The 21,464-nt window shown below is 38.5% G+C and overlaps 1 protein-coding gene and 1 long non-coding RNA gene across 7 annotated transcripts in view; one reads left to right on the top strand and one right to left on the bottom strand.

Annotated features, from left to right (window-relative positions):
* Nucleotides 1-21,464, top strand: part of ZFYVE28 (zinc finger FYVE-type containing 28) — a 145,353-nt gene that overhangs the window by 44,591 nt on the left and 79,298 nt on the right. The window lies entirely within an intron of this gene.
* Nucleotides 1,102-3,148, bottom strand: LOC135300111 (uncharacterized). Its single transcript, XR_010361992.1, has 3 exons — nt 2,936-3,148; nt 2,635-2,808; nt 1,102-1,477 (listed from the first exon to the last, which is right to left on the bottom strand). It is a non-coding gene; the product is annotated as an uncharacterized LOC135300111 (long non-coding RNA).

Below are 21,464 nucleotides of genomic sequence, written 5' to 3' on the forward strand. Positions count from 1 at the left end.
AGTGTGCGAGATCAACTTCCCCATTCACTTTCAGTTGCCTGTGAGGTCTTCAATGAGCTGATTCTGAAGTTGCTTTTTTCCCCGATGTCTCTTTTGATGATGAAAGCAAATAAGTGATAACTTTTGATGCTTCCAAATTATACAACAGCTGGTGTGTTTAACTTTTATTTTTATGGTTATTGCTGTCCTCCCCATGTTCAGTAACACCAAGAGTCTCATTTTAGAGTTGTCTTTATAGGACAAAACAGAATAAACACAGGAGTAGCTGTGCAATAAATTGTTGATGTCAGTGCCACCTTAAAACCCTTTTACTTTCAGTGTAGAGACCATTACAATGTGTGCGTAGATTTTCAGATGTAGTGGGCTTTAAAATGTGAAATATAGCTCTTCTGTTGTATGAAATTATTGCTGTATACATGAAAAATATTTCAGCAAAGCTTTCTGGGCTTTTTTAACTTGACTCACAAGTAATAAAAGTGCCAGGTGATAAGAAAAATCTTGTGAACAGGTGCTCACAAATTTTTTTATTTGAACGTCTCAGTAACTTTTCTTACTGCTTATTCATGATATTTTTTTCTGTAGGTATTTGTTTGAAATTATAAAAAAGTAATGGTAGCAATACATTTTAAGCTCACTGAAGGGTTACCAGATTGATTCCTGAACTAACTGAGACTGAAAGCTTCAGATTTAGTGTGTTTCAGTGTTAGTTACATGAAAGAGCTGAATTTCCTTAGCTGCAAGAGTTTCAGATTTGTAACTTTAGGCAGGGCTGAACTTTGGAATTAGCTTAGATTCTGTCTGTGCAGGAGCATTATAGTGATGGTGCTGTGTGTGGGGGCGTGAGCTCTGTTAGGGAAAGGTGCAAAAAGCCTCCCACTAGTTTGGAGTAATTTAATTTTTAATTATAATATCTTTTATCCAAGAATCTCCAAGTGCTTTACAAACACTTAGAGCCTTATTCTCAGAATGTTCTTCTGTATTGCAATGCTTTGCAATAAGGGAGTGCTGTGAGAGTGAAATGTTACCTTAATTTTCCACATACGAGATGGGCATGTTATGTGTCTAGTGCAACAAATGTTCATTGATGACATGGAATGTAAGTCACAGTATAGACCACAGTTTTATTAAACTTAATCATACAGTTGCAGGTGAAAATTAAAGGCTGTAATCATATTGTTAAGTCCTTGAACTGTTCCGCAGTCACAGATGGATTCACTGCTAATGCTGGTAGCAGACATTGATACAGCAGTTGCCAGGCCCAAAGCTGATAGTTTTCTCATTGTTCACCAGACATGAAAGTTAAAATAGGATTAAAGTCAGAGATATCCATTCCTTATTTAATCAATTTGTTGGCTCTTCCTGCTTTTTCATCTTATTTTTTAAATATTATTTTGTACAGCCTCTGAGTAATGAAAAGGTTTGTAAAATGGCTTTAAAAGAACTGCAGTGTTTAATCATTTGAATAGAAGTTAGAAACCTAAAAGAAACACAGTAAGAGAAAACAAAGTAATTGAATGATACTGCAAATCTCAGCTACAACAGTTAAGAGGATGCAATTTCTGCCGTTTCCCTGGGAGCCTCCTCATTTCTGTTTCCTTTTTTTTTCCCCTTGTCTTATTTAATCAATATAATAAATATAAGTAATCAATATAGTTTTCAGCTCACTGCTTCTGTATATCATGGTTCCTTACCAAAATGTCACCAGCCTAGCAGTGCTTCAGGTTACAATCTATATCACATCAGCTTCCTAAAACTGTAGCTGGGGTTACTGGTTTTTGCTCCTACCTGCCTAACATGGCCATTGAATAATCTGCATGTAAAAAGCAGAGACCTTGACATTTGCCATGTTTTAATGATGCATTTTCCCCCCAAACTGGGCAGCCTTTGGTGGAATAACACTTTTATTTCAATGAGAAATCAGTAGAGTAATTTTCCTGCAGACATGGTTGCAGCAAAGGGGAGGTCTTGTGTGATAAAGCTGAGAACTGTGAAACGCAGTTTATAACCAAGCTTTTATGGAAGTAGTAAAGAATAAGAAAGCTTCCCATGAAATATTCTTGATTGAGAGGATCTGCTTTTCCTTAGAGGCATGTGAACACATCTGTATAAACAGGGGAAGCCAATACAGATATGAGGGCTTCTTGTTTGGTTATCTTATTTGTTGTGTTGGTTGTGTTTTCTCTAATCCTCATGCTGCTTCAACAGTTGTGTGTCTGTGAATGTCTGTAAAATTGACTCTAGTGAAAAATTCAAGAAAAGACAAGGACATGACAATGCTGCAGAACATTAAAAAAATTGAGATTCCATGGTTTCTTAGGTAGCCTGGATTGTTTGTTTGGGTTTTTTTTTCCTTACAGAGAGTTGGAAAGAGGAAAAAGTTGCTTGTGAAGGTTGAATTAATTCAGTTACTTATATAGTTGGTGTGCCATTTTCTTCTTTGCTTTTATGAGTAAATATTGAGGAAAGTTGTAAGTAACATTGTAAAGATGAATTGTGAATTTGGTTGGTTCCATGCTTCCACTTTGGCTGGATAGTGACACCTTTAGATGAAGCTGAAAAGAAGTTTGACTTCCCATTTTCATGTTTGGATTTTGGCTCCTTTTTTGTCCTGAAACCCCTTATTTTCCAATGTACCTGAAGACTTCTCTCACTGTTTTGCCCAAAATATGTACTCTTTTGCAATTCCTACTGTGTAGTCGCACTCCTCAGAATAAGTCCACATTTTTTCTGTTTTCACCTGCAATGAGGAAGACGGGATTTACCAGTTCTGCAGTTTAGTGGCAATTCTGAGTTCCGTTGGTTTCTGCGCTAAAAATGCAAATTTCTTAGAATATTTGGTGTCTGGAACATTCATTTTAATTCAAATATGTGATCATGAACTGAGATTATTGTGCATTAAATTACCACACATTAACTGTGAAAGTCTACTTCTTACCTAATTTTCCTGAGTCATGGTTTTTCTTTTGTGCTTTCAAGCGTGTAACAAATGCCACTGCAAAACATTTGGTATGATTGCTGCTAAATGGTGTAAGTGCTACTCAGCTCCAGGGGTGGAATAACCAAGGTGTCAGACTTGCAGTGGTGCTTTCTGCTGGTTCATGCAGACTTTGCCTGGGTCTTTCTATGGGGTAACAGTTCTCCTCTGACCCCTCTGAGGCCCCAGGGATGTTGTGCTGAAAGGGCATCATTTCTCTGTGAAGTCATGGCTTCTCCCTGCTGACACACAATTTGTGCCTTTGGTTTATCTCAGAGTTGGTGTGTGATGGTCCTTTGAAAAAAAGACTTAATGGGTTCTTTACTTTGTATGCTACAATCTTGATTTCTTGGGTTTTTTATTTAATTTCTAGTCTGCAAATAAAAACCTCTCTTAAGTTTCAGTGTGTATTAATTTTTTTTCTTATTTACATTGCCTCTGATGTAAACAATATGCAACATCATTCTTTCCATATTCTTTTAGCAGAGGATGCCAATAAAGATTGGTTTATTAGAACAGACACTTAGCTTTGTTAGTTTTCTTCATTGTTTGCTGGAGGGAGCCAAGTATTAAGCACACAGCACTGGAGGTGAGGCCGGCCCAGCCCCGAGCAGGGCGGGACAATCCCTCCCTTGCCCGGCTGGCCGTGCTGTCCCTGATGTCCCCAGGGCAGGGATGTCCCTGCTGGCTGCCAGGGCACTGCTGCCTCACATCCAGCTTCCACTGCCCAGGAGCCCCGGGTCCCTTTCCCTGGCACCGCTCCGCAGCCCCTCATTCCCCAGTCTGTCCCTACATCCAGGGCTGCTCCATCCCAGGTGCAGAATCCGGCACTTTCCCTGCTGAACCTCACATGGTTGGTGATTGCCCAGCCCTCACATTTGCTGAGGTCTCTCTGCAGGGCCTCTCTGCCCTCAAGGGAGTCAGCAGCTCCTCCCAGTATCATCAGTGAACTTGCTCAGGCTCCCTTGCAGTGCTGCATCCAGGTCATTAATGAAGATGTCCATCACATGATGTTTTTACCAGCTGTTTGTTGGACATTTTATCCAGAAGAATACTGGGAAACAGCACTGAAAGCTTTACTGAAATCCAAAGTGCTTATGTCGCCTCACTTCCCCATATCAACTAGATGGGTTCCCTTGTCAAAGGGTAGCATTGCTTTTTAATTTGGAACAATGCTAGTTGCTGTCTGATTAAAGAAAATGGGGAGTAGCTTGAGTTGTCTTCCTGTGTTCTGTAAGTTTCTTATCATTATTGAAACTATGGATCTGATACCAAGCATGTGCTAAATGCTGCTGAATATGGTGTTGTATTTTTTGTTTGTTTTCTGGAGAAGTTTGGGTAAAAGCAAAGGCGACAACTCCAGCTTGTCTTTTCTGGCTTGTTGTCCTTCATTGTTGAATGTTCAAATAGTTACATGTCTGTAGTCACTTGACTGAAAAGTCAAGTCTAAGTAATTGTTGCTCTGCAGCAAATTGTGGTGAAGGCTGTACCTACAAGCAGAAGGCAGCTTCTGAAAGCAAAATATCTTAATAGGTCTGGTAATATGTTCTTAGACTTGACATTTTCATGTCATACAGAAAAAAAGCACAACTGAACACCTGAATGAGTAGACAAGGAATTCACCCAGTGTTGCAGAAGGGCGAGGGAGGACGAGGGGTGTGGAGCTGGTGGCCTGTCTGCTGAGCCAGTGTGATTCTTGCCTTCTCTTTGTTGGGGCTCTTCCTTCGGGCTTTTTCTTTAACACTTGCTGTGAAGGTTAAGTCTTGAAGCTGCAGATGGTTTCTCAGAATGATTTGGGAGCACTGAAGCATAGCTAGATCATGATGAAGCCTACAGTAATATGAATTTTACATTAAGGTTGGTTATTAAACTGTAGAAAAGGATGCAGCAGTTTTTTTGAAAACTCTAATTACTTTGGTTATTGCCAAGCTAGAATGAAATGAGTTGTTTTGCCAATAGCCAAAAGATGGAAGATAAGAGTTACAAGCAGTGGTATAAAACCTGTGAATGTCCACTTCTTTTTGGTATTAAGTCTTTATTGTTGTGTTCACCTGAAATGTGTTCAGAGTTGTTTTTGGTGCCACTGAAAAAGTAGCTATTGCAAAAAACCAGTTTTGTGTATGTGAGATACATAGACTAAGCAAAGAGTTAAGAAATTTTATTTCAGCTTTGTAACATGCATTCTGTTTTATTAGTTCATTATCAGAAATCAGTTCAATCTGTCAGTTTGGTGCTTTATGTGAACTTTTCCAATGGCAACCAGCAAAATTTTTTTCTCCTTGTATATAAATCAGTAAATCTGTCAAAGTCTGCCTTCAGCCTGGCTGTTCATCCATATGCTGCAGAATGCTGAAAGAACAGGAATGCAGCTATTTCTTAGACAGAACTACTTTACTGTGTTCTGCAATGCTGGATGTGGATGCTAATTAGCATTTTTTTGAAATTTCATTGTAGTTTGTTATTACTCTGTGCAAAATTTCACCTGGGTGTATGCAAATGAGTTCATATTTATCTTGGTAGGGTGGTATGATGTCTGAATGGCAATGGCTTACAATAAGAAACAGGATTCATTTTCTAGCATCTTGCAAAACAGTTTCTCTAAGCAATTTAACCTTTTCTGTGTGAAGCAGTCACTGGGGAACCTTATGTATAATGCTACATTATAATAGGCTCTTGCACATAAACCAGCTTTAAACATTTTTTCCCCAGTATGCTACAGAGATTCAGTAGTTTGTTTTTAAACTGAGCCAAAATAACCATAACAGCTTTTTGTGGGTTTAGAAACCAGATGTCAAGATTCTCAGAAATGTCGTGCTGCCCTAGTGCTGTATTTGAATTTCTACTGGTGCAGATGTGAACTGTGATGGGCTAGTGGGTCAACTGATTCTCTAAAATTATTTTGCAGCTATCATATCAGAAATTTATATATAATAAAAGAATACAGCTTTTATGGCGATGTACATTCTAATGAGAATCTACTAGATGTTGATTTTAAGGAGAAAAATTTCTAAATACCAAGAGAATAAACCTGAATGTATGTGAAGACTTTCTTTCCTCTTAGAGAACTCACATTTTTTTTCTTCAGTCCTCCTTTGCTGCACTGTAAGTTTTGCCATCAGATCCAGTAGACTCAGTGATTTCAAGTCATTAGGAAAAATAAATCCACTAAGTGTATCCACTCAAATGAATGCATCCTGCAATATGTTACTGCTGAAACTACCTACACTTAGAGCAAGTAATTAAATTCCACTGATGAGATTATTTTTTATCCTCAGAATGGGAAGTGTCCTTTTTACTTTTCTGCTTTTCTTATAATCAAAACAACATATGTTGTAATTGCTGGTTTCTTGATGAATTCACAGTAATAATCATGAACTGTTGGTTGTTGCTTTTGGCTTGATGCAAGAACATTAATGTTGTCTTGAATGAGGTATTGCCAATGTACAAGTAAGGATTAGGTTTTTTTGGAATGTGTTTAGTATATTCAGTGAAGCTGTATTACAGGCAGGAGATGGCTTTAATCCAAGGCTTTCCATCAGTTATTGGGAAAAAAATTGGCAGAAACTTTGCCCCAGTAGTAGATGTAGTTTTGAGGAGATTCTTCTCTTTATCTCTGCCATTTCTCTCTGCAAACACCCACCAGTGTTTTCATCTTGATTGATTTGATCTCAATTCCTAGGCTTCCCTCCTGGTGCTGAGCTTTCAGGGCAAGCTTATGGCAATGGCCAACTAAACCAATACATCTTATCTCTCCTAGCACATGACTACTGTTTTTTCTTAAAATTAGCTTTGATTCTTTACATGTTACCTGTTTTCCTGGGTAAGTTTATTTGTTGGGGTTTTTTTTGTTGGTTTTGTTTTATTTTATTGTTTTCTTTCTTGTTTGTTTGGGATTTTTTTTTGTTTTGTTTTGTTTTTGTTTGGATAAGCCAAGGCTGCTGGTCCATGTGTAATTTTGGAGCCATCAGGTATGATGTCAGCTTTTCCCCTTCAGTCTGTTAATGTTTTTCTGAGGAGGAATAACATGTTGGCAGAGGGCTGCCTCAGCAGCCTGATCCTAGAGGACAAATGGGAAAATCAAGTAACAAGAGCTTCCATGAATGAACACATCTTGTACTTCAGAAGTATTTTGGCATAGCTGAGCCATCTGCTGCCTAGAACTGGAAAGTTTGAAGGCAGTGTCTGCAGTATGTTGGTTCCAGGCTGTGCTCTGTCTTTGCAGGATTTGGTATTTTTACTTTGCCTTCATGGCCTCATATGGGGCCTTTCTCCTGCACAGGTGTGGACTCATTAAATCTGAACCAGATTCTTAATGCCCAATTCTCAGGGAATGGGCTGTGATTTGACTCTACCAAACTTTGGTTTTCCTCTGGACTCTTTGGCATTATGCTTTTTTTCCTCTCTATTTCTGGGGTGCTGTGGCTCCTTATGCCTAAGTGAAATTTTTCTTGGCACAAGCTGACAGACAAACCTGAGAAATAGTCTGAAAAATTGCTACTTTTGACTCTCTTCCCAGCTAGGAACTGTGTGATTTTATGAATGGGGGAAAAATCCTCAGAGCATGTTATTCCAGTGTAGGTGGAGTTAATGCTTAGGCTGGGTAAGGATTTAGAAGCCTCTGAAAGTATTCAGTAAATCATATGGGGATGTGAATTGGTGAACTACCACCTTAGGAACCTCAGACATATTTAATTTCTCACTAAGAATGTATATTCTGATGTCTTCAGAGTATATAAAAGAATATTAGTGACTGAGGTCCACCTGAAATGTGTTCAGAATTGTTTTTATTGCCACTCTTTCAAGGTGCCACTGAAAAAGTAGATGTTGAAGAAAACCTGTTCTGTGTATGTGAGATAAATAGAATAAGCAAAGAGTTAAGAACTTTTATTTCAACTTTGTAACACGCATTTTGTTTTATTAGGTCATTATCAGAAATCAGTTCAATTTGTCAGTTTGGTACTTTATGTGAACTTTCCCCATAACAACCAGCAGAGTTTTTTTCCCCCTTGTATATAAATCAGTGAATCTGTCTTGTGGCAGCATGAAAGACTTTGGTGTGTTGCAGGGAATGAATCAAAAGCTTGCTTTTGTAATTTCAAGTGGTTTGCTCTAGTTTCTGTTAAAGAGTAAGTTTTTGTGATGATATTTTGTTATGGTGGGGTTTTTTTGGAAGTTGACATGGAGTGGGTTAGTTATAAGGGCAGTGTCACTTTTCAAACTGCAGTCTCCTGTACTGAGCAATGCTTGTGGTGAGGTACTAAGGCAAGGCTTTATTGGAGTGTCATCCATTGCAAGGCAGAATAAATTCCTCCGCATGTAAAAGGAAATGTATGAGAGTCATGTTTTACAATTAATTGATGAAGTGTGTAACACTTCTCTGCTGGGGAGTTTTCCCATCTGTTGCATTGGACAATATGTGCAGAGGAATTCTGAATCAGTGCTGGCCTGAGCAGAATGAAGAGAAAATAAACTTTTCGATTTCTAATTTTTGGGGTTTTTCAGTTTTTTTCCTGCAGTATATCTTGCTCTAAGTTTTGCACGTGTTTTTATGTAACTGTTTGTTCAGAGAGAAATTAAGTGTGTCGGAGAAATGTCTCCCTTTTGCTCTCTTTTGGGAATCACAAGGCTCTGTTGGGCCACCTGGCATTCTGGGTTGAGTGCAGGTCCAGCTGGGCAGGAGCAAAGTCACTCATGTGCCACAAATGGCACCCTGATGATGGTGAGGTGTGTGGGGTGTAAGCTCATTTGCAGAAATTTGGGATGTTTGGGAGGTTCTCTGTGTCTGTGCTTCACAAGTGCAAACAACCCTGTGGTAAAGAAACATTATATATAATCATTAGGAAGTCTAGCAGTCTCCTGGTTTTTCATATTTTGCATAATGAAATTATTTCATGGGAAATAAAGATGTTCGTAATAGCTCTTCTGGTAATTTAGCAAGTCTCACTTCACAGGTAATTTAGTTTTTCCTTTATGGAATAAAATAGCTAGCATAGCTTTCTTGAAGTTTTCCTTTACTAATACAATTATATATATACAATGGCTATTAATGTAATTTTCATAACTCAAATGATTTCATTTACAGAATCACAGAATAGTTTAGAGTTGAAAGGGATCTCTGGAGATGATCCAGTCCAACATCCCTGCCAAGGCAGGGGCACCTAGAGAATGTTACATAGGAATGTGTTCAGGTGGATTTTTAATGTCTGAAGAGGAGGAGACCCCATGACCTCCCTGGGCAGCCTGTTCCAGTGCCCTGCCACCCTCAATCTAAAGTTCTGACTGATGCTGGTTGAAACTTGTTGTGTTTTATTTTATGGCCATTACTGCTTGTCCTGCCCCTGGGCACCACTGAAAAGGTCTGGCACTCTAGGATTTGTCTTGCCAGGAGCCCTGCATTCATCACAGCTTTAGAATTTAGCTTTGGGCTTTGATGCTCAGAAGTGACCAGTGAGAAGGGCTGGATTTATTATGGAACTCCAAGATGCTTTTCAAAGAGGAAAGTTTGTGTTGGGTTTATAAATCCATCTTTTCAGTTTATATCTTTGTTTCCTATGTTTGCTCTGTTCTCAGCACTAGTGCTGAGTTTGGCTTAGTGCATTTGGTTGTTCTTGTTTTGTATCTTGTACCTCAGATTTTTATTGCCTTCCTCACTGCAGCACCCCCAGCATTCAGTGACACATTAAACAGTGACCACGATATTTCACATGTGGGTTTTGTGTCATTGAAATGTGGAGCTGCCTGTCTCAAACGGGTCTTTCTGAAACAATCTACGTTGATACACCTGGGAATTTTTGCCATAAATTTCTGACAGATTATTTTGCTGAATGTAGAATTAACATGTAAATACTTGTCCCCATAATGAGTCATTGTGTTGTAATCAGTCAGTACTTTTACCATTTTACTGTAATTACCCCCTATAGGTAATGCCCATTTTTTTCTCAGGCTGTGTTGGGTCCTGACTAGTCCTTAGGCTGGTGTAAATAGTAACACAAACAACCAAGCAGTAGCTGCTTGGAGAGTAGAAATATACTGCCAACTTGATTTACATTTCTATTTTCAGTCCATTTCAAAATCATAATTGTGTTTTGCCGAATATAAATAATCTTCGATGGCCCTTGAAAATACATGCATATCCCCAGACTTCACAAGTTCCAAGTTATATTCTTTTGCTGTCATTTCCAGTTGATAAATTCTGGACTTCCTTTTTTCGTTCAAATAAATAAACAAATAAATGAACAAAATTTCTCTCAACACATACTTTGATTATGGATATTAGTCATGCTTTTGAGTGGTGTTTGTGTTCACAGCACAATTTTGGGATGTGATAACATCTCTGAATTTAATGTATCTTCATGAACAGAACCTTTAATTGGATGTGCTCTCTTTTAGCCTGTCTTGTAATGATTTTGTATGTATATCATTAATAATTACAAGTATTGTAAAAAATATATCAAGGAAAACAAATAGCAAAAAAATCTGAGTTATGGTATATTGGTATGAGTATATACAGTTTAAATAAAACTCCCTGTCAGTCTTGACTACATTTTCTTTGAAAAGAAATGCTGTGTTTCACCTAACTTGGTAAGGAGAAGCAATATAGCATTAGAAATCGTAAAATATTCAGTACATGAGGAAACTGTTGCCTGACTAGATGAAGTAACTGCTTGGAGAAATAACCAAAAACGTTTTACTATAAGACTTTTCAATTAATTGTTTTGACTGTGTTTGCAGGATGCAACAAAAGTGTAAAATACAGGTCTCCTTTAAGTATTTTTCCAGTTTCTTGGGTCATGTGAATTAAAAGCAGGAGGTTTGTGTTTAATAATGCATTGAGATGTTTTTTTAGCTCATCATTGGTAGTCCCTGAAGCTCTGCAGGCATTTTCAGTCTGCAGGCTTGCCTGTGTCATACACGCTGGATTTTGGAAATTAAAGCAGAGCTGTGGCTCAGGTGTGGTGTAACCACTGCTGGAGGGAGCAAAACAGAAAAAGCTGGAGCTAAATTCAGATGCAAGGCAGTTTGTCTCTAAGATAGCAAGAAAGGACAAAAAAGAGATTTTTATTTCAGTAAGCTCTAACTGGTGTCTCTTGCCTTCAGAAGGAAATTTACCATTATGCTCCTGGCAGATCTAGAGGGATCTGGAGATCTCGTCTTTGAACGTTGGAATGGAACGACAAAATACTGATTGGGCTGGAGAAATTAGTGTTTGGTGCAGGCAAGACCACTGTGGGAAAGTACTTCCAGGTTCTGACCTTCACTTTGCATTTGTTACACAACACAGAAAGGCTAGAGCACGGAAAAATGAGGAACAGGAGAATGCCTGTGGTTATTCTTGCCTTTTCTAGAGCAAATTGGCATGGTTTAGGTAAGGAATGTGATTGTGTGACTGTAGGTTAGAAAGCTGTGGAAGTCAGGCTGGATGCAGCTGCTACTGACTGTTTTCTGAGCAGTCTTGAAATTAATGGCAATAATTAAGAGCTTGGATTTCAGAAATGTCAGGAAACCTTTGATACTTGGATTTTATGTTGCTTAGGGAAAAATACTCACTGTTTTGCAGCTGAAAAGAAATAAATAGCTTTGATCCAAGACTGCATTTATGCTGAAACTTGTGTCAAATGCAGTATTCACAGTGAAACCAATGGAACAGTTCAACCTGTTATGTGGTTGAAATAAAAGCTGAAGCTGCTCCAGCAGGTGTCCTTCCTTAAGGCTTTGGAAGCACTGGGATTCTTTGCCCCGGAACATGTGAGGTGTCTTGAGGCTTTCTGTGATTTTGGTATGGTCCCTAGTTATGTTCTGACTGGGGTGTCAAGCCTGCATAGTGCAGGGATGGTAAGAAGATATTCAGATATTCAGGCCTGCAGTAGGGGTTTACATTGAAATGGAAGTGAATTTTTACTTATGAGCTAGTATTTTCGCATTATTTAAGCTAGCTTTGTTTTTCAACCATCACATTTCTCCTTTTTGTGTCTCCCATGTAATGTTTTTCAATACTATTATCAATTACAGTAAAGGAAAGTTAGTTTAAATAATATTCTTTCCAAGGCATTGTAAATATTAGAGTAAGCATTGTGGATCATGAATTTCCTTTTAACATCAGTTCTGCAATTAATGCCTTTGTCTCTTTTGCCATTTAGCATTCTATAGAAATATCTGGCAACCACAAGTTTGCAGAATGCATTTGGGGACAGCCAACAGTTATGTGAAAGCAGTATTGCTGGTCAATAAAAGGTAACAGGCAATAGAGTGTATGTGTAATAGCTTCTCTGAAAGGTGTTGTTGAGAATGTGGGAAAAGTGTCCATTCATTAAATAGGTGGTGCCATAATTATGTAGATTTTTCTAAGTCCCTGAACAGGCAGCAGCCAGGTCAGAGGAGCTTGATCTTTCCAGAAGAAACAATATGTGATTTTTAAATCCTTGTATGAATCACTTAGTTGTATTGACTAGAGGCTTTGGGGTATTTTTGTGTTTTGTATTGTTTGGATTTTTTGTTTTATTGTTCCTCTCAGTAAATGGATACAGAACTGTTCATATTAAGCATGAAAAGCATTCATGGTTGCCTTTAACTTCTGCTTAGTTTTTGTGCATTCTGTGGCTTGATTTAAAAGGAGCAGCTTGGGGTGGAGAGTAGCTGAAGACTGATAGAGCTTATCCAACCTGCATGCTGATGAGAAGAACTGGTCAAACTCAAACTGTGTGCTGAGCTAGCACTGAAAACAGCAATAGCTGTACAAACCCATTTGTCTCCCAGGAGAGATTTTCTGCGTGACCAGGAGACCAAGGACAGACCTTGAGGATATTGTCTGAAAAGACCTGTGAATGCCTAATTGAGCAAAAAAAAAAAAAAAAATTTCAGTTCAGCAGGGAGTGGGAGCAGGGATGCATGGGAGCCTTCTGCCATGGCAAATACCTGCTTTTTCTGTACTTGAATATATTTTGTTGGACTGCTTAAAAAGTTTTAAACATGGTTTAAAGTCCTGTGTAGTCCTGCTGTTGGTCTGTCTGGTGCCTTTCCCTCTGCCTTTCTTTTTGCCCATGTTCTGGTAATTTTCAAAGCCACTATTCATGCTCAAATGTGCTTGGAAAAAGATACTCATCACAGTATCAAGTCCTTAAAAGCAGTGAAGTTCCTAAAAGTTCTCTAAAACTTTAGGTAGGCTCTGTCTACAAGGAGGTGAGGACTTTGCAGAGAGATGGTGTTAAATCCTTGAGATTGAGGACTGTGTCTGGAGTGTTCTCCTAGTTAGACATGGGTGAAGCTGCACAGATGGGTGCTGTGCTAAACATGGGACAAACACTGGAGCTTGCTGTTACCTGGAAAACTGAGTAGGAAACAGTGTGACTGGTGATGGCACTTGGAAAGCTACTTGCTTATATGATTTAGCTGAAATAGTGGAAATAAGATCAAAAGATTTACTTATGCAAACATTCATTTGAAGTTATTGTCAGAAGGCAGAAGCTGGGAAAAGTTTCGGTGCTGAGGGCTGTACCAGCAGTTTCTTTCATCACCAGGTTTGAACAGATGCACTTGGAAACAAAGTTTTGATGAAATCTTTTTGTTGCAATGATTGATTGTGCTACTGATATGATGCCAAGGTAGTTAAATCCCAAACATCTGTCAAGGTGTTCGGCTTGAGTTTATTGAAAGTCTCCTACAAGGCAAATGAGATTATGTATGAGCAGCTTTACACAGATGATGGTGCTTTTATTAAAATATGATGTGGAACACCTCAGACTTAGCCTGAGTTTGCTGAGCCAAAAAAAAAAAAAAAAAAGATGTGCTTTGAACATGAAAAAACTGAGGATTGTGTTATGCCTGTTAATACCTGACAAGGACTGTGGAGCAAGTCTTTTACAGTCAGCAGGTTTCAACTCGCTGGGTCAGTTTTCCCTCTTTTTGGAACTTTGTCTATGTTCTGATTAAGATATTCTTGTTCTGATCTAAAGGTAAAAGGCAGTATATGGCATAGTGTTCAAAATAAGTTTGTTTTATCAGGTCTGGTAAGCATGACCAAAATACTGGAACTATAGACCAGGGAAGGAAAAAATAATTTAGGAATGTGTGTGCTAAAAGGTGACAGCCAAAAAGAGTCTTCAAAACAGTCCTTTAACTGCATAAAATGGTTGCTTGATGTTGTTGGGTTTTTTCATTTATTGGGTTTAGTTGGAAAAAGATACTCATCACAGTATCGAGTCCTTAAAAGCAATGAAGTTCCTAAAAGTTCTCTAAAACTTTAGGTAGGCTCTGTCTACAAGGAGGTGGAGACTTTGTAGAGAGAGCAAAGTTTTTTTTAGCATAAAAGTCTGGTTCTGAAAGGGAAAAAGGTTATAGCAACATCATAACTTGAGAGAAATTTTTTAATATGCTAGACATGTCTAAGAAGAGGTCATTGTTTGCCCAAATAGTAAGTTGTTGTTATAAATATTTAGATGCATCTATTAGACATGGTATAACATAACTAGAGTGGGTTGAAAGTCCTCTCATGTGCTAAGTTGTGAAGATGCAGGATGGTTTGCATTGCTGCAGGACAAATTGCTGGGTGCCACTTCCAAATGCCACACAATTCCTCTGTGCAAGGTGGGGCTGTACATCTGGAATTGAACATAATTGATCAACAAGCCCAGGGAGCTAAATTGGCTATTTTCCTCTTGATAGGTAACAAATCACTAAAAGCACTGCAGGATCAATTTTGTTTGAAGAAATGCTTTGTGTAATGTTTAAATACAAAAATCTAGACAAATCTGAAGCAAACTGCATAAAAACATTTAGAGAAAAAAATTTAAGAGTGATTTGTATATTTCAATATGTATCCTGACAAGCTGAATTTGTTTCAAAGTAAATATTTGTTCTTTAAACTTGATTGTTCTTGCAACAGCTGAGAATGAAATGTGATTAGTTTAAGGTCAGACTCTGAGACATTAGCTGTTGGGGGAGGCTTTAGGTAAGTGTTTTACAAATTCAGAGGAGTGGGTTGACCTTGTCTGGCTGCTAGGTGCCCACCCAGCCGTTCTCTCAGTCCTGTGCACAACAGGCCAGGGGAAGAAAATAGGATGAAAAAGCGATATAGAAGTGGGTTGGGATAAAGACAGGGAAATCACTCACCAGTTGCCATCATGAGCAGAACAGATGCAATATGGGTAATGTTGACTTTTTGCTAATTAAGAGTAGCCTACCATAGGGTGGATGAGTGGGCAGCCTTGAAGGTTCCCCACTCTTCACTTGGTAGAAGTGGCTGCTCCATCACTCCCCTGCAGCAAAACCCCTTTCTCTTCTGGGGTCCGTGTTCTTTCCTAGAAACCGAGGCTGTGGCTCAGCTGCAGAGCACTCCTGTTCTGCAGAATAGATGTCCAAAAGGTTCAGTAATTTGTATTCAGCATATGCTCATGTGCTTCCCCCAGAAAATATGGATTTGAGCACATGCTTTTCCAGATTAGTATGATGAACAGTCAAAAATAGAAACTATGTACACTGACTTTATCATGAGTGAAAACCCACAGCATGGCAGTCTCAGATGCTTGGTACTCTAGTTAAGCATAACCTTTATAAGACTTTCCTGTTTGGGGGGGTTGGAATTACACCCAGTGTAGAGAACATTGGAAACATTTATCCACCTGATTTTTGTTGTCCTATGAATCATTATCTCACTGGGGTTGTTTGTTTTATTTGTCTTTTTGCTTAAGGTGCTGCTAGCATTTTATTGTGTTAACAAGCTGTTCACCTTTCTTGCTTGTGTAATGATAGTCTATAGATAAACACAGAGCAGTTGGCAAAGCTTTAACCAGGCTGTAGCTTTTTTCACAGTGCTTTTTGTTACATATACTCGTGACCAATTACCAATTGTTGTCTTCATCTTTGAATCCTTTTTCTTTTTATGCATGTGCAATACTAGCATAAGACTTAATGGCATTGTACCAAAATATGACTGTTGAGGGAATTTATTCCCTTTTTTTCTTTAACAGGTAGCACTTCAGATAGTAGATTAAAAGGAAAGTGCCACAAACTAAGTTAAAACCCAAAACCAAACAACCCCCCTCCGCATACAGCTATGTACTTGCACTACAGTTCCTTTTTCATTTGATATGAAGAAAAAATTTTGCTGCTAAACCTTCTGACAGTTAAATGCCAGAACTTTTGACTCACCTGCTTGTTAGAGAATTGTTTCTTCTTGCTATTTATCAGCATTTGGAAATTAATGACAAATTCCAAGTGCCTGTCCAAAGGAAGGATGTGAATACACTTGCTTACGTGTGAGGTGAGGAATAAGCAGATGTAACAACTTGCTGATATCTCTTTTTGAAGAAGTACCTTCAGTCTTTGCAGTTTGTCACCTGCCAGTTAAACCTACACTGCAGCTGTGACTGATGTAAAAAGTTGTCGCTTGACTAAGTTTCTGTAAGTACATTATGTCTTCATAATGGGGATAAGTAAACTTTGGGCTTTGTGCCTAATTCATGTCACTTTTGAACAAAAAAGTTTTCCTTATAATGTTATGGAATTAGTTAAATTGAATTAGCTTAAAACTAGTTGTATGCTACATCATTTGTAATTTTGAAAATGCTGAATTGGCTCATCAGTGCCTTTATTTGAATTTTTAGGGCTTAATTCTGCCTTTTGCACAGACCACATTGCCACCTGGTACAAGGAGTTGTTTTCCAATACAGAAGCATTATTTTCTCTACACTGCAGATAGAAGCAAGTTTCTAACCTATAGCTTTCATGAGTTTTCATCCTAAAGGGAATGTGCTTTTTCTTGGGAAGTCCCTTTTAAAAAAAATTTCTGTCCTGTGCAGTAATTGTTCATATTTAGGACTGTCTGATAATGGCAGTACTTATTTTGGGGATTGGAAAGTTTGAGCTTGATCCTGTGCCTCTTTCCTTTCCCTGAAAATATAGTAGGCAACAAATTTAGACTGAGAACAACTGGACCCTCCTTATTAGAGACACACTACTGTTATGACCTGCCTCTGAGGCAGGCTAACTGAGATTCCTGTTAATAAAATCCTTGGGCTGAATTACACTGAAAAGGCACTGAGTGACCAGTGTGTTTATGAGGCAGGTTTATTTTAAAACAATTAAATTGCAGTGGAAAGTATGTGGGCATTTTATTTGTCTTCTATGAAAGTATAAAAATATCACGAAATACATAAATAAAAGAAAGAAGGATAAGAGTAGATAGTTGAGAGGAAAGATGACACCACCTGTGGGTCCAGTGGTGAGGCTTAATCACTGTTTTGCTGTTCTAGTGGTCATAGACATGATCCTTTGGGAGTGGGGCCCATGAAACAAAAGGTTTGTCAGGTTATGTACGTTCAAGCTGGCATGGAAATGCCTGGATCCCTTCCTGGGATGGCATTCTCCAAGTCTCATGCCACACTATGGGCTGTGTACAGTGGAGAATTCCCAGAAAGGCTGAGGGGGTACTTTTAGGTCCTGGGTAGTCTGAGCCCTCTCTCTTGGTCGTGTCCACTCCTTGACCCCACTTCCATGCTTCTCCACTTTATTTGGTGCACTCACTGTGGACCTGAACTGGAAAATGAGCTCCAGCAAGGTGCTGCCCTGTGTTTGCACAACCCCCATTTCCAGGCACATCCTGTTCTGACTTTCTCACTTGAGTGAGAAATTGGTGTTTGAGGCATAGCAATCATTAACTCCTTACTGTCCAGGCTTCTAGAGGAACCCTTTCCCTTACCACAGAGGGAATAAAGGAAGCTGCGTAGATGGAAGACAGTTCCAGTGATGCGAACGTGATGGTCTTTCTCTAAAAGTTCTCACTCAGCTGTTGGAGCTGTAGCAGAATAGGAATGGTTGAGCAGGCAGTTCATGTTTAACCTTCCTGGTTAAGGAAGGGTTGTGTCATTTGGACCCTGCAGCAGTTATAAGTATTGCACATGTTCTGTCACCAAAAATTGTCCCATGATTGTGAAGGCGTTTTATACAGTGTGTAATAAAATACATGTATTTGTGTAAAATGTACCTTTTACCAAGTTCTACTTGAAAAGTTACCCCAGTGGATGTAGGTTTACTTTGTTCCCGTGTCAAAAGGCAATCTGGATTTACCATCAGCAAAGGCATATAATTACTGCTTTTCTGTATAGTTTCATTCCATAGGGATCAAGTCAGGGTTCCTGAGTGTGTGGCAGAAAAACAAATGCTTAGTGCTGGAAGAGTGCCAGTGAACAATGGGAGATCTGGAGCTTTTCTAGTCCATGGAATTTATTTTAAGCAGAGTTGGGTTTTAGCTGTTGTTCTGAAGACTTTAGATCAGCAGTTCAAAAATAATGGATATTATTTTCCAGAGGACAGCTGGGAGGCTTCGGAAGAGAGTGCTGTCGCTAGCTGGGATGTTGTTCATTTGCATGGTTCCATTGCTTCTGTCTGTTCTTGGGCTTATTTGGGATCATCATGTCTTCTTTTTGTGGTGGTGGTGGCTGCAATCCTGCAATTCCTGTTGCAATCTCAGTAGAAGAAAAAGCCTGAAGAAAATCTGTACTTCTCTACAAAGGATCATGGAAACCTGGGGGAAAACATTCCCTTTAATGTTCAAATTATGGGCTGCTGTCAGGTCTGAGATGACGCACGTTTTATGTTACTCAAAAAGAGCTGGTATTGATACTTGAAAGCTGCTGTTAAAAGTCATGCAGAAAGTACTTGCAATTTTCTTTCTAAAATGGGACGTGTCCCTAAGAACCACCCTTGTGTCTGTAAATGTGATTTTTAAAGATTCCAGAATTACTGTGTGGTTTGAGATTGGTCTGTTGGCACCCTGGCTTCTTGTTGGTAGTTTATTTTTTGGTCTCTTTCCCATGTTGGGAAGTCTGTGCTAGAATATTTTTTCTCTGTTAGTTGTCACTATTTTTTACAGACAATTTCTGGTTTTGGTTTACCAGCTTGTTTACAAGATGTGAGAATAGCATCTTTTCCTTTGATAACATGCAATAAATTATTCTACAGACCTGTTATTTATCTAATAACCTGTAACCAGCTAACAGGTCTCTTAATTTAGAGGCGTTTTAAAATTCTCTTATAGTCCATTTAAATCCTGTTTGAAAAATCAGATCAGAATTTATTGTGCAATAAACTGAACCTAATCCTGGTCACTGTTCATTGGTTTTTCATTGGTTGGACTTGATGGGTAAAGCCAGACTATAACCAGTTCACCAGTTAATACAGTTTTTTCATATGGACAGTTTTATACTGACTTTGTGGATGACAGGCAGGCATCTTCTGATTTTGGTATTTGACCTGTTGAGTGGAATTGATTAGAAAGTATTAAAATCATTAAAATAAATATTCAGTGAGTGATCTTTCATAAATTAACAGAATGGTGTGTTATTATATAAAATGGCTTAAATGTGTGTTATTTTGTTTGGTTGGAGGCTTTTTTTTTTGATTCATGGTGTGCTGATTCCTGTCTTGGTACTGGCTGGGATGATAATTTGTGTACAGCATACAAATGGGGATAGCAAGTATTGACCCGTATATGAAGTGATGGTTTCAAATCTGTGGAGAAAGTTCTCCAGTGGTGTGCTGGCAATGAAGATACTCAGGATACCCTGGGCCATTTCTTGGGCTGAATATGTGGAATATAAAGAGACATTAGGCAGAGGAATGCAAGGTGTGCTTGCAGAATGAGATTGCTGCCTGGAGAGCTCATACTGAAGAGGGTGTTGGGATGATTACAGCAGTATCACCACAGACAGAAAACTTCCTATACAACCAAACAAAAATTCTCCCCAGAAATCCCAAACCCAGAAGTGCATCCCACAGTGGTGACATGGTTAAAGGGGTTACTGCAGTTAGTGAAAACAGAAATAGGCAAATAGAACTAATGCTGAATAAGGCAAAATGACCAGTGTTGGTGAAGTCCAGCAAATCAAAACAAGAACTTGGATGTGCTATTTTGTTGTTAAATGGGATGATTTCCTGAAACAAACTACCAGGGTAAGTGGAAGGTTCTCCATGAGATGTTTTCAAATTAAGTCTTTCTATTAATTTTAGTACCCAAGGATGGGAATTGCTAATTCTTAGTCTGCCAAAGAATAGTAAGGAATTTGGATTAAATGATTTAAACCATATTTTGCATAAACTGAAAATAAAAATTGGCATTGAACATGGCACTATCCCTGATTTTCTTGTACCTAGTGCAGTAAATTGAATTAGTAAACTTTTGTTTTATTTGCTTTAAATGGCCCCCTGTGAAGAGTTTTAGAGTTTCATGCAGTTTCATCTTGCCAGGGACCACACATGATTGACACAATTAATCAAAGATCACACTACTAATCCACACCAAACATAACACAGTTGAGAGAACTCAATTAAAACTTCTGTTCCTCCAGTTGAAAAAAATCAGCCACGTGGGAGTGAAGTGTCTCAGGCATACTTGTTTTGCTTGAGACCAGTCTTAATGACTTGCCTTATTTTGCTTCTGCATTGTAATTTAGATGTTTAAAAATCAGCAGTTGTGCTTTATCACAATTCCATACAGACTCCTGCATCTTTGTTTATTAACTTTGTCTAGAGGGTTTTAATGGTGGTGGATAAATGCTGAAGGAAAACAAAAATCAGAAATAACATAATCGGGTGGAGAATGCTTAAAGAAATGCTTTACTAAACTTGACTATAAATACAAAAATTTAGAACTAAACAACATAAAATTTAGTAGTAATTACATGCTCTCCCTGTTACTATCATTCATTTTGAATTTTGTTTGTTTCCCTGACCATATATCACAAGCTTTATTCTTCTCTCTGGGCACCTTTATATCAGGGCTGTAGTGAAGACATTATTCAGGAGTGTAGATGTTTGACAGCTTACAGTTAAGATATTGGAACCAGAACTCCTAGCTGTTAATGTTCCGAAAAATTATTTTATGGTGTAAACCTTTACACTTTATTAAGATTTCTCGGTGGTTTTGAGGAGGCATTCTTTTATTTGTTTGGTCTTTTTATTATAGTTGCTGCTTTGTTTTAATGTAGCCAGAAATCCATTTTGATGATTCTATTCTTTGCCATCTGAAAGGCTTGTGACATAATTTTCTCTCTGTAATGCCTTGTTTAGTGACATTATTAGTGTTGTAAAGTTTTTGCATCTGTTGGCCCTGGTAGATTCAGTACCTTTCTCTTCTGTGGCTTTGTTCTTGTGATGCTGAAAGGGAAGGGTCTGACCAGACCATGCTGCAAAGGTTACCATGGTGCTTGATAGATTATTCCATTGCTTGATAGGTTTGGGGGGTATGGTTTGTTTGTTTTAACTTGGAAAGCAGCTTTGTCTTGTTCTGCCTCGAGCCGAAGTCTGCTTCTGTTTAATAAACAAACCTTCTGATGAGTTGGTTTGATAATTATCTCCTCCAGGTAATTATTCCACAAGAAGTGAGAATGCCAGCGTGGCTTTGGAGGTAATGGTAGCTGAGTAATGTCTCAGATTTATTATGTCAGATACTTTTTGAGGTTTTTTTTTTTTCAAAGTAGAAGAAAAATTTTGAGTGTGT

The sequence above is a fragment of the Passer domesticus genome, chromosome 4 (assembly GCF_036417665.1).
Source record: "Passer domesticus isolate bPasDom1 chromosome 4, bPasDom1.hap1, whole genome shotgun sequence".
Taxonomy (NCBI): domain Eukaryota; kingdom Metazoa; phylum Chordata; class Aves; order Passeriformes; family Passeridae; genus Passer; species Passer domesticus.